Consider the following 12983-nt stretch of genomic DNA (forward strand, 5'->3'; position numbering starts at 1 on the left):
TTTGGGCAGTGCAGAGGTTGTTGTATTCTGGTTGTTTTGTGATATTATTATATTTCTGATTATTTTGTTGCATTATTATATTTCTGATTATTTTGTGAGATTATTACATTTCTGATTATTTTGTGATATTTCTGATTATTCTGTGATATTATTACATTTCTGATTATTCTGTGATATTATTACATTTCTGACATTCTGGTTTGTGCTGGCACCACCCAGCCCTGCAGAGCTGGTAGCCAGGGCTGGGCCCAGGGCAGGAGAAGGAGCCCCAGCAGTGGCTCAGGGAGCTGCAGGTGCTGGGAAGGGCAGGGCAGACCCTCCAGGCTCCAGTGTGAACAGAGCAGAGTCTGCTCTGCCTCCCCAGCTGCCAGAGCAGTGACTGCAGTCCCCAGCCTTGTGCAGGCTCCTGAAACCCATCCCAAATGCACCAGGGACCCACTCCAGCCCACGGGTGGGAAACCAGCACAATCAGCTGCCTCACAATACAAAGCCCAGCTTTACAAAGCCAGTGTTTATTTTTGAAAGCCACAGGGCTGAGCAGGAGCCAGCAGTGTCACAGCTGCTCCCACTGCAGAGAACTTTGATATTCCCCAGCATTCTCCCCACTGGGTTTGGTGTAATCACTGTTTGAAAGCAAAATCCACATCCCGTGCATCCTGTGAAAAGAAGTCAAGCAGTCCCTAAATAATTTGTAAATGAAGTCTCAAGCCAAAACAGAAACCTGTCCCACACCACAGCTCTGAGCTCAGCAGCACTGGGCCTGAAGGGTTTGTGTGGGGTTTAAGATTCACATTTTTCAGCATCATCTCAATACTTTGCCTCCAACCACTGGGCTGGACAAGAAGCCTTGGAAGATTCTGCAGTCTGATTCTTTAGGACAAAAGGTAATTAAATCACATCCTCTCCTCAGCCATACAATTTTGTCTTAAAGATGATTAAACAAGACACAAATGTAATTAGGGCAGGAAAAAGTATAAGCCAAAACGTTAATCTTGTTTTGTGTTCTAGGAAAATGGAGCAATAAATCACCTTGTTTAAAAAAACCTTTTGTTTTGCAGTGACTGACAGCACACTGAGAGCCCTCAGCCTTGCTGGGCACACAAGCACCACACCCGAGGCAGCGCGGGGGGAAACTGAGGCAGCAGATATCCCACCTGGGAGAGCACAGCTAAGCCTGGCTGATGCAGGTGGAGCCTTCCAGAGAGCAACCAGCACAGCCCAGGTGGGGAGGGGATGGAAACACAGCCTTCAGCCAGCACACAGCCAGGGGGAGAAACACCAGCCCCTCTGAGAGGATTCCTGCTCCTCTGAGAGAGAGAATCCCTGCCCCTCTGAGAGAGAGAACCCCTGCTCCTCTGAGAGAGAGAATCCCTGCTCCCCTGAGAATCCCAGCCCCTCTGAAAGAGAGAATCCCTGCTCCTCTGAGAGAGAGAATCCTAGCCCCTCTGAGAGAGAGAATGCCTGCCCCTCTGAGAGAGAGAATCCCTGCCCCTCTGAGAGAGAGAATCCCTGCCCCTCTGAGAGAGAGAACCCCTGCTCCTCTGGGGGAGAGAATCCCTGCTCCTCTGAGAGAGAGAATGCCTGCCCCTCTGAGAGAGAGAACCCCTGCTCCTCTGAGAGAGAGAACCCCTGCTCCTCTGGGGGAGAGAATCCCTGCTCCTCTGAGAGAGAACCCCTGCCCCTCTGAGAGAGAGAACCCCTGCCCCTCTGAGAGAGAGAACCCCTGCCCCTCTGAGAGAGAGAACCCCTGCTCCTCTGAGAATCCCTGCTCCTCTGAGAATCCCTGCTCCTCTGAGAGAGAGAACCCCTGCCCCTCTGAGAGAGAGAACCCCTGCCCCTCTGAGAGAGAGAATCCTAGCCCCTCTGAGAACCCCTGCTCCTCTGGGGGAGAGAACCCCTGCTCCTGAGTCCCAGCTCCTGCTCCCCGGGCAGGCTGGACTGGAGGGAGCAGAGCCCCGAGCGTGTCCCTGGCTGCTGCTGCTGCTCAGAGGGATCCAAGAGAGCTGTGGGACCCTCAGGATGCCCCAGTGAGTGCCCAGGGTGGATGTGACCCCCAGGATGCCCCTGGCCAGGCTGGTGTGACCCCTGGGATGTCCCACTGCCCACAGTGTGCCCCCCAGGATGCCCAGGCTGGCTGTGCCCCCTGCCCAGGCTGGCTGTGCCCCCTGCCCTGCCCGGCACAGCCAAACCCCTGGGGTGCCACTCTAAGTGTCTTCATTGAAAGGTCATTTTGGAGCCAGCAACCTTTTCAAACAGTGGGAGTAAGAATATTGAGTTCTCAGAGAGAAGGAAGAAAGGTCAGCCTGCTTCATGGCTACTAATTCAACCCAGCCTTACACTGGACATGTCTCACTGTTTGGGCTTTAGATATCCTGTCCTGCTTCTGCTCATTCAGGAATGCAATGATCTGCTTGAAATATGATTAGGGAAAAAAATGCTTTTTAAAACCCCATTAAGATCTATTTTTGATGGAGGTTTCCTGCATAGCCTGCAGCTAAGAAAAGCTTTTATGATGCTGGCACTGCATCAATAAAGTCCAAACAGAAGTCTGCATTTGCACAGGTAATAGCTGATCTAGAAAATGCCATCAGCAATGGCGAGCTGTACAAGCCACTGACACAGAGAGAAAACTGGGAATTTCAGCTGTGGCACCAGAGTGTCTGGCTCCCTCACTGTCCAGGCTCCCAGCTCTGGAGCAGCAGTGCTCACCAGGGGCTGCCCTGGTGCCCAGAGCTCAGCCCCTGGCAGGGGCTCTGCTGTGCCTGCAGTGCAGGCGCTCCCAAGCCCTGGCCCAGGGCCATGGACGGGCTCACCTGGCTGCTGCAAACAACCATTTCTCTCTTCTGCTCTCAGGACCCAAACCCAAACCAGAGCTTTTTGCTTTGCAACGCTTTTTGCCTCCTGAAGGCACAAATTCTTGGTGTGGAGGAAACACCCAGGGGAGTCCCCAGAGACCCCAGGGGGGTTCTGTGAGGGAGCTGGGGCTGGGGCTGCCTGCAGCCCCCTCCCTTCCCTCCCTCCCTGCTCAGGGAATTCTGACACTGCAGGAAAACACTGACTCCACTTTCCACCAGAAACGTCTTTCAGCAGACCTTAGCATTCAGTTCACATCACTGCTATGTAATTATTCTTTTCAGAAGCAGAGATGCAAAGGAGGCATTAACAGCCGTTCAAAATATCACATTTATGCACTTTTCTCTTGTCATATTAAATATAATTACTTCTGATGCAATCAAACTCATATCCTTCACATGGATAAATCCAGCACCAAATTTAGAACCTCAAGCTTCAAACATCAGGCTCTTCAAGCAAAGCTTTAAGCCTTTACTTTCAGTCCAGTGAGGTACAAAGAATAGTGAGAACACAAGGTTTAAAAATGGTATTTTTAAATGAAATTTCTTTAAATCATTCTGCTAGTTACTGGTGGCGAAGTGCTTTGAAGATCCAAGGTGATACATGAACTGCACCTCATAGCCCAGCAGCAGGAGATGGAGCCAGCTAACTGACCAAGCCTTCTAGAAGTTTCTTCTCTAAATTCAAAAAGTGCCTGAAATGCAGAGCAAACACCCAGAGATGCAACCAGAGATGTTCTGCTGCTACTCAGAGTCAGGAGGGATGCCCAAACCAGGCTGGGATGTGCTGCTCAGAGCCCCAGACTGTGCCCAGGCCCCTGCACTCGTTATTCTGCACCCAGGGCCTGGCACTGGAGTTATTTGTGTGCCATTTGTGGCTTTCACACCCTCCCTTCAGGCTGCCCCACAGGCACCTGTGGCTCGGTGTCAGGGCTGCCAGGGCAGGAGCTCAGCAATCTCTGCAGAGCACAACTGAGAGGGGTGCAGCCAAACCCCCCCAACCTCCCCAGAAAGCCCCCAGCCCCTGGAGCTGTGCACAGGGAAACACAGCCCAGAACCAGCCCAGAGCAGCCTGGACTGCAAAACACAACTTCTCTTCAAGAGAGCAGCTGCCACAAAGCTGTGAGAGCAGAGCCAGCACTCACTGAGAGCTGCCAGGGATGAGGCTGTGGAGCTCAGGTGGTGACATGAGACCTGGAATCCGTGTCTCCTCTAGAAACCAGCTCTGATCAAAGATCTTCTGTGGAGCTGCAGGCTGCAGGCATGATGGGTCATTTCCAAACTGCAGGAGAAAAGGAAACCAGTCAGTGGCCAGGCTGTTACAGCTCCCACGTGTGCCCACCTGCACAAACATCAGCTCCCCTGTGCTCACCTGCACACCAACATCAGCTCCATCCCTGCACACCAACATCAGCTCCATCCCTGCACACAAATATCTCTGTCTGAGATGAGGGAACTCCCCCTGGGCTGTGCCAGAGGTGTCCAGGTGCCCTCTCCAGAGCTGCCCCTGCCCTGGTACCTGGGGAGCTCAGGACTGCCCGGGGACACAGCAGGGACACAGCCAGCCCAGCAGTGCCCAGGGGGCTCAGGACTGCCCAGCAGGGACACAGCCAGCCCAGCAGTGCCCAGGGAGCTCAGGACTGCCCAGCAGGGGCACAGCAGGGCACAGCCAGCCCAGTCTCTCCCAGAGCCCCCTCCCAGGCTCTCGTTAACCCCAGCACCTGCTGAGCTCAGAGCCATCACCCTGGCTGTCTCCCTGGGCAGCCCAACACCCTCTGGAGCCCGGTTTGGGCTAAAACCCAAAGTGGAGCAGAGGAGGGGAGAGGATGAGAAGCATGAATCAGTTCTTCCCAAGACTCTATTTTCTCCCGGGAATGGAATTCTAAAAATGCCTTTGGACGGTGTCCCTCCACCCAGCGTGGCACGGCGTGTGAATTGCATCCTGTGTGCACGAGCTGAGTATCAGAGGCTGCAGTCTGACAGACTGCAGAGTCAATGACAGATACCTCACCCGTACCCACACGCTGCCAGCTATTTTTAAATGCCTTTACTTACATAATACTTGGTGTCTTCATCAGCACAAATCTAACTCATGGCAGCACCAAGGCTGTGCCCGTGGGACACGGGAAATCACTCAGCAAGGGATGCACGCTCCCAGAGCTGCTGGGCTGGGGCCTGCACACACTTCATTATTCATGGCTCTCCCGAGCAGGAGCAGGCTGCACAGGATCGGAATTCAATCCTCCTGGAACCCGTCTGGTGACTCACTGAGGAGCAGGCTGCCTGTGGCACAGCCTTTTGCTGGCAAAGATCTATTTTGAGAAGTCACTTCGTGCAGTGCAAGTCACCCCGTTTGGGTTGGAGCCTGGCATCGTTTCTTGAAGACACAAACCAATGCAGAGGAGCAGAGTCACACCAGGGGCTGCTTTGCTGCAAGGGGGCACTGGGATGGGCACGGGCCTTAAAATGCAAGTTCAGAGCTGCAGCTGTGCCCACACACAGGATCTGCAGCCAATGCAAGTTCAGAGCTGCAGCTGTGCCCACACACAGGATCTGCAGCCAATGCAAGTTCAGAGCTGCAGCTGTGTCCAAACACAGGATCTGCAGCCAATGCAAGTTCAGAGCTGCAGCTGTGTCCAAGCACAGGATCTGCAGCCAATGCAAGTTCAGAGCTGCAGCTGTGCCCACACACAGGATCTGCAGCCAATGCAAGTTCAGAGCTGCAGCTGTGTCCAAACACAGGATCTGCAGCCAATGCAAGTTCAGAGCTGCAGCTGTGTCCAAGCACAGGATCTGCAGCCAATGCAAGTTCAGAGCTGCAGCTGTGCCCACACACAGGATCTGCAGCCAAATGCAAGTTCACAGCTCAGCTGTGCCCACACACAGGATCTGCAGCCAATGCAAGTTCAGAGCTGCAGCTGTGTCCAAACACAGGATCTGCAGCCAATGCAAGTTCAGAGCTGCAGCTGTGTCCAAGCACAGGCTCTGCAGCCAAATGCAAGTTCAGAGCTGCAGCTGTGTCCAAGCACAGGATCTGCAGCCAATGCAAGTTCAGAGCTGCAGCTGTGTCCAAACACAGGATCTGCAGCCAATGCAAGTTCAGAGCTGCAGCTGTGCCCACACACAGGATCTGCAGTCACAGTGCTCTTTTGCAAGGCGTTATTACCATTCCTGTGGAATTCCAGCCTTGCCCTGGGGCTCTCTGAGAATAAAGGATGCAGAGTTCCCTGCAGTTCCCCAGTGCCCAGCTCTGGGGCCTGCAGAGGCTCTGTAGATGCAGGTGAAAGCCCTGGCACAGCCATAGCCTGTGGCTGTCACCCTCGCAGAGCTGTCACTGGGGCAGGTCTCGGGTGACAGGGCACAGGAGGAGCTGACCCTGCCCAGAGAGCCCGTGCAGCACACACAGCCCAGCAGAGTCTGCTGGAAAGCCTTTCCAGGAACTCCCTGGCAGGAGCTGCAGGGCCAGGCTCTGCCCCTGCGGGTCAGCTCTGCCAGGTGAGCTGCTCTGAGCCTGGAGCCCCATCCCTGAGCCCCATCCCTGAGCCCCATCCCTGAGCCCCATCCCTGAGCCCATCCCTGAGCCACATCCCTGAGCCCCATCCCTGAGGCACATCCCTGAGCCCCATCCCTGAGCCCCATCCCTGAGCCCATCCCTGAGCCCATCCCTGGCTCCATCCCTGAGCCCATCCCTGAGCCACATCCCTGAGCCACATCCTCATCCCTGAGCCCCATCCCTGAGCCCCATCCCTGAGCCCATCCCTGAGCCCCATCCCTGAGCCACATCCCTGAGCCACATCCCCATCCCTGAGCCCCATCCCCATCCCTGGCTCCATCCCTGAGCCACATCCCTGGCTCCATCCCTGAGCCCATCCCTGAGCCACATCCCTGAGCCCATCCCTGAGCCACATCCCTGGCTCCATCCCTGAGCCCATCCCTGAGCCACATCCCTGAGCCCATCCCTGGCTCCATCCCTGAGCCACATCCCTGAGCCCATCCCTGGCTCCATCCCTGAGCCCCATCCCTGGGCCACATCCCTGAGCCCATCCCTGGCTCCATCCCTGGCTCCATCCCTGGGCCACATCCCTGAGCCACACTCAGCTTCTTTTCAGCATCCAGGAACTTGAAAGGTGCTGTCACAGCCTTGTCTCGTGTGGTCTCTAGCTGTACATCAGGAATGGCTCAGCAATGCCTTTGCACACCAGGAATGGCTCAGCAATGTCTTTGCACACCAGGAATGGCTCAGGAATTGCCTTTGCACACCAGGAATAACTCAGGAATTGCCTTTGCACACCAGGAATGGCTCAGCAGTGCCTTTGCACACCAGGAATGGCTCAGCAGTGCCTCTGCACACGAGGAGTGCCTGCTGCTCACCCCAGCAGCCAGGGCACAGAGCACAGAACATGGAAGACAGAATGCCAGCAGCTGTGAGTTCCCCCTCTGCTGAAGCAATGCTTAAACACTGAGCTTGGAACGTAAGACACTTCAAAAAATCCTGCACAAAACACATTTCAGTCTTGCCTCTTAAATGGAAAGGATTTTCCTGGCCTCTGCTTTTAACATGTCTTTCTCCTTTTGCCTCTACCAGAGTATAAATATTCAGCTTTAGTGAAATAATCAGCAATATTACAGCGTACAGCTCTGCACTGTGTGGGTGTGTGCAGAGACACTCAATACAGACACTAACCAAGCTGATATCGTTTATTTATGTCTATAATTAATTTATTACAATTTATTACTGTCCTAGTAAGTGTAAGTAGGTAACAATAGGACAAGCCTTGGGTTAGGAGCACTGTTAATTTTTAGGTTGAAGATCCATCACCTGCACTGTGGTGCTGCAGGACAAGGGGCAGAGATTCAGGGGAGGGAAATGGCCCCATGCAGCACCAGGGCACAGCAAACACTGCAGATCTGACTCCACTGGCTGCCAGGGAGGATCTGTCCCAGCAGCTCCCATGGACCCCGTGAACGATGAAAAGCAGGAGGAGCCTCTCCTGGAACGTGCCACGCTGAGGCTGCCCATGCAGCTGAGGGTTTGGTGTCAGGGTCACACCAAACACCCTCCAGCCCTGGGACAGCTGACAGCAGGGGATTGCTGGGGCGATTTTTGTCTTCCAGTCTGAGGGCTTCTTGGTGTGTTGGGCAATCACCAGTTTTGTCCCACTACATCTCATTTCAAAGTCACAAACCAAATTAATTAGCGAGATCGTGCCACCTCGCCCTTAATCTCATTAGAATAGACTGATGGCTGCAGAATCAATTATTTCATACAGATTACTGCCTCAACACCATCAGCCTCCACATCACACAGCTCATTCTGGATTTCCAATTCTGTTGTCATTTCCTCCACTGGTTCAATTACAGCCCTTAATTAAGTCCCTTCTTTAATCAAATTCATAGCTATGTCCATTCATGTATGGCAGCATATAAAATAAGAAACAAAAGCAACTAACAGGACTATGGGGCCAAGAGCAGAGCTGGCCCAGGGTTTGGCTGTCCCCACTCCAGGAGCTGCCAGCATTCCTTCCTTTGAAACACCCACAGTAGGCTCTAAACAAATACAAAGAAACCACAGTTTTAGCTAAGGTTTGCAAACCCATGACACAATTCCCATTTTGCAGTCCTGAAGATCCAGTGGATTTGTGATTACAGTGGCACACTTCATTGTCTCCTGTCAGCTCAGTTTCTGGGGGTCTGCAGGTGCTGTATTTTCCAGAATAGATAATTTCATTTCCAAAGCAATAATTGAGATTTTCCCGCTTCACTCTCCACTGTTATCACAAACAGTCTGCATTTCCTTCCAATGCAGTGTGGGAGTAACAAGTTTCTCCATTGCTCTAGACACATTTCTACTTTTGCTTTTTATGCTGATTTTTTTCCACAATGGTAAAAAAAACTTACCATTTCCTGATAAAGAGCCCAAGTGGTTTTTTCTCTATCTTTCATATTCTCCTGCATAACTGATAAAACTATCCAGTGACTTTTTTCTTTAAGATCTACTAGAATAAATGCACCAAAAGGAAATTAGCAACAAAAATGAGAAAAGCCAACAGCCTCTCTGTATGCAAATTTCTTCTCTTAAATACAAAAAATGAGACCATGGGAATCCTATTTCACTGAGCAAATTAACAAAGGGTCAGAAAGCTTGATCTTTGTCACTGGTGTACTCTGTCTGAAAGCTGAACTGCCATTTAAATATTCATAAGGGAGAGCTGTAATTGCAGGGTGAGAGCTCTGTGTGCACAGGAGAGGGAACTGAAAATATTCATGGCATGGGAGATATTCCACCAAAGGAAAATTCGGGTGACGGGAAGGAGCCCTAACCTGGAATTTCAGTAATTTGTGAATCCACACACATGAGGAAGTGTCCTAAAGCCTTTTATTTTGGGGCATGCTATGGGACTCAGACACAGGAGAGAAATTCAGCCTTCACCAGCCACTGGAAACGGAGGAAAAAAGTGGTTCCAGATGATGGCAGGACCACAGGCAGTACACAGAACCACGTTTCATTTTTAGGAATATTTTTTATGAAATAGAAGAACCAAAGGAAGAGAAGCAGCTGCAGAGAATTCAAGAGGAGAGAGCAAAGATGCTCAGCCGCTGCTGCACCTGTGAACTGGGCTTGCCAGCAGCACCAGGCCCCTCCCAGCAGACTGAGGGCTCTTGCCACACAACCTTCTGATTTTAGTGCCCTCAGTTAAACCCAGTTTGTACTTCTCCCCGCAGTTTGATAGCCAGTTTATGGGAATTTCTGTTCACGTTCTGTTTGGCAGCACGGGAAGGCTCAGGGGCTCCCAGCCAGTCCCTCCTGCACAAACCCCAGGTCCCACAGTGGTGCACTCTGCATCCTCCCCTGTGCTCCCCCCAGGCCCAAATGTGCTTTCCACACACGGGGAACGTTCCCCTTCTGGCCACGAGGAAATGCCCCCAGCCACAGCAGCCCAGAGCTGCTCAAAGGAGGCTTGCAGAGCACAGCACATGCCCACAGGTGAGACCACATCTTGGCAGAAAAACACTCAAAGAACTGCCCTGAAACCGGCCGGGGGCTTGAAGGGAAGTAATTACAAGAGAAATAAAATCTGAACTCCATCAAGAATACACACGGTGAGCTTGACAGGAATTCTTCTGCACCATCTGAAGAGAAAGAGTATTTGGCTTTCCAGAAAGGAAAACTGTCTGCAGGCCCCTAGCACTGATCCCATGGTACTGGAGGTTCTGAAAGCAAGCTGTCATTGGAAAATGGACACAGGGCTCCAAAAGGAAGATCACAGCTCCTTGTTAAATAATTTTTGGAAGCATGTAACAAAACACGCTCATTGGTTAGACAGGGAACATCCCGAAATACTCCACTGATGACACCTGGTGGAGTTGCACAGGGCTTTCTGCCAGCTCTCTGAAAACATTTCAGCCTGCAGGCAGCCAGGGACCACACTGTGGGACACTGGGTCATCTGAGTGATTTAACTTGATGTTCTTAAAATGATGTTCTACCACGCTCCTCACATTCCAGCACCCATGGCTGCCAGCTGTGCCCCTGCTCAGCTGTGAACCCCAGGCTGATCTGAGCATCCATTACCCATTATTCATCATTATCCATTACCCAGCATTTCATTTTGGGGCTGTGGAGCATTTAAAGGTTGCCCTGTCAGGTTCCTGGCTGGAGCATCCATTCAGAGCATGTCCACACTGAACCTTCAGCTGCAAAGAGCACCCCAAAACTCGGGGCTCCAGACCCACAGCACTCGGAGTTCCAGACTCAGAGAGCTCAGGGTTCCAGACTCAAAAACTCCATGTTTCAGACGCAGAGAACTCCATGTTCCAGGCTCACTGAACTCTGGGTGCCAGACTCACTGAACTTGGGGTTCCAGACTCACAGAACTCCATATTCCAGACTCACATCACTCTGTGTTCCAGACTCACAGAACTCAGGGTTCCAGACTCACATCACTCCATGTTCCAGGCTCACTGAACTCTCTGTTCCAGACCCACAGAACTCTGTGTTCCAGACTCGACCAGCTCAGCCCTGCTTTAGGGAGCTCTCAGGGCTCCGGGGCAGAGCCCGTGGAAGGAGAGGTGAGATTCAGGGGAATGTCCTGGGTGAGATGGACGGGCACAGACAGACAGACAGACAGACAGACAGACTCTGTGCTCCCTGGGGCTCCGGGCTAGCAGGAACCCACACTCCACAGCCCTGTCCAGGGTGGTGCTGCTGAATTGCAGCTCAGGGCTCTCCAGGCAGCGAGGACGGGCAGGACAGCCCCGGGAGAGCAGAGAGCGACCTGGCCTGAAACCTGCAGATTCCAGCTGAAATCAAAACCCTTCCTCCTGCTGAACCCGAGCTCCGGGGAGGGACACAGACCTCTGGCCTGAACTGCAGCCACTCACACTCCCTGGCCTGCCTGGGGAAGCTTGCTGCCTTTCCTCATGCTGCTGGGGCTGCAGGGGCTGCCAATGAAACGCCCCAGGAGGCTGCCAGCCCTTCCACAGGACCAGGAATAAACGAGTAAGATGTGTTTGTCATCAGACAAAAACACCCTTGTGTCTCTGCTCAAACAGCCTTCCAGTATCAGCCACGCTGAGCAATTCCCACCGCGGCAGCAAAGAGGAAACACTGCTGAAAATGCAGAGTTTCGCTTGTGGCTAATTATACTGATCTAGCCTGGGGTGAATGGGGATCCTGATTGTCAGTGGGAAGACTGTTGATCTGATTTTTTAATAAATAAATTTAAAAATTAGAGCTCACTTGTCACTTGCAGCTCAAAGTAAGAAAGAACAATAGGCAGTACTGGAGGCTGTCCAGGCATGAAATCCCAGCCTGGAACAGAAACATCCAGAGCCTGCATCACCAGAATGATAAAATGAGTGCAGACAGCTGACAAGGAAAAAACCCTGATAAGCAATAAAATGCTCACACCAACCAGTGGGAAACACTGCAGGAAAAGTATTATTTACTTGGATTTGATAAGTGAACTGTGTGGCAAAGTGAACTATTTCCTTCAAAAATCAGCTAAGGACTGGCCTTTTCCTTTTTTCTTTATTAATTGGAACAATAAAATCTTCTGCAACTTTATTACCTATACATTAACTATATACTATTATACTACATATATATACATACATACATATATATATATATATAAAAAAAATAGAAATTATATTATCTATAAACTATTAAACTACTTTTCCACACTTTTTTCCTTTAAGGTCACCATGGCTCTCTGCTCCCTCTCTTGGAAGCAGACACCCTGAACCCTCCTTGGCACACAAACCCTTCCTCCACCAGTGAAACTCCACAAAACCGAGCTCTGGTGGGAGCTCACTGAGCAAGCCCCTGCTTGCAGCAGCCTCTCCTCTCAACCCTGCCCTTAGTTCTGCTCCTTCCTGCAGTCAGTATCACACTGGCTGCCCTTCCAGTCAAAAACTTCTCTGATTTTCACAGTGGCTCCTGCTGCAGCTGGCACCAATTCTCCACAGCACTGCAGTCTGGAGGGTTCCCATATTTTTAGCTACTGTGCCAAATTGCTCTGAATTTAATTAGTTAAACACCTATCTGCAGAAATCTATCCTAAATTCAAAGTGAGAGCCTGCTGTCAAAGTTTTGGTGATAAATCAAAGCAACTCTGGCACCTCCTGGGCAGGAAGCTCTGATGGAAATGACTCATGTTGCTGTGTCAGGCTAAAACCACTTCTAGCTGCAAGTCTCAAACTGCAGAGTATCACAGAACGTGCCAATAAATAAATCCTGTGGCCACAGCAAGAAATGCGATTCTTGGGAAAAATACAAATCTGGCTATTAGATGGAATAATTGCTTTATTTATTACTCTTTAAACTCTGATATAAAACTTACAAGCATAACCTAAGATAAAGAGGCAAGAGACACATCCATACTACTGAGATTTCTTCCATAAAGTATCAAATAACTGATTTACAATTTTAAAGAAGGTTATTGAGCATAAGACTGGCTGATTTCTCCATTTTACTCATGCTGCAAAAACTGACACCCTCTGTGTCCTGGAGAAGGGTAAGAGATCCCTCCTGTCACAGAATTCTGCTCAGACTGCAGGGAAGCTTTGCACTGGCTCTCAACTCAGACCTGGCCAAGCAAAGAAGCCTTAATGAACACCAGACACCCAC

At 51.2% G+C, this 12983-nt stretch overlaps 1 protein-coding gene across 11 annotated transcripts in view; it reads right to left on the reverse strand.

Moving 5' to 3' along the window:
* RIMBP2 (RIMS binding protein 2) overlaps window positions 1-12983 on the reverse strand; it is an 80830-nt gene that overhangs the window by 54494 nt on the left and 13353 nt on the right. For 8 of the 11 annotated variants that reach the window (XR_010348857.1, XR_010348856.1, XM_064392998.1 and 5 more), the window contains exon 2: window positions 3998-4134. The exons of 1 other annotated variant lie outside the window; for it this stretch is intronic. The gene's annotated coding sequence lies outside the window, so the exon portion shown is untranslated. Of the gene's footprint in view, window positions 1-3997; window positions 4135-4224; window positions 4256-4907; window positions 5308-12983 lie in introns of those variants that run through there. 2 more of the 11 variants (XM_064392994.1, XM_064392995.1) reach the window with 2 other exon arrangements.

The sequence above is a fragment of the Passer domesticus genome, chromosome 17 (genome assembly GCF_036417665.1).
Source record: "Passer domesticus isolate bPasDom1 chromosome 17, bPasDom1.hap1, whole genome shotgun sequence".
NCBI classification, from domain to species: domain Eukaryota; kingdom Metazoa; phylum Chordata; class Aves; order Passeriformes; family Passeridae; genus Passer; species Passer domesticus.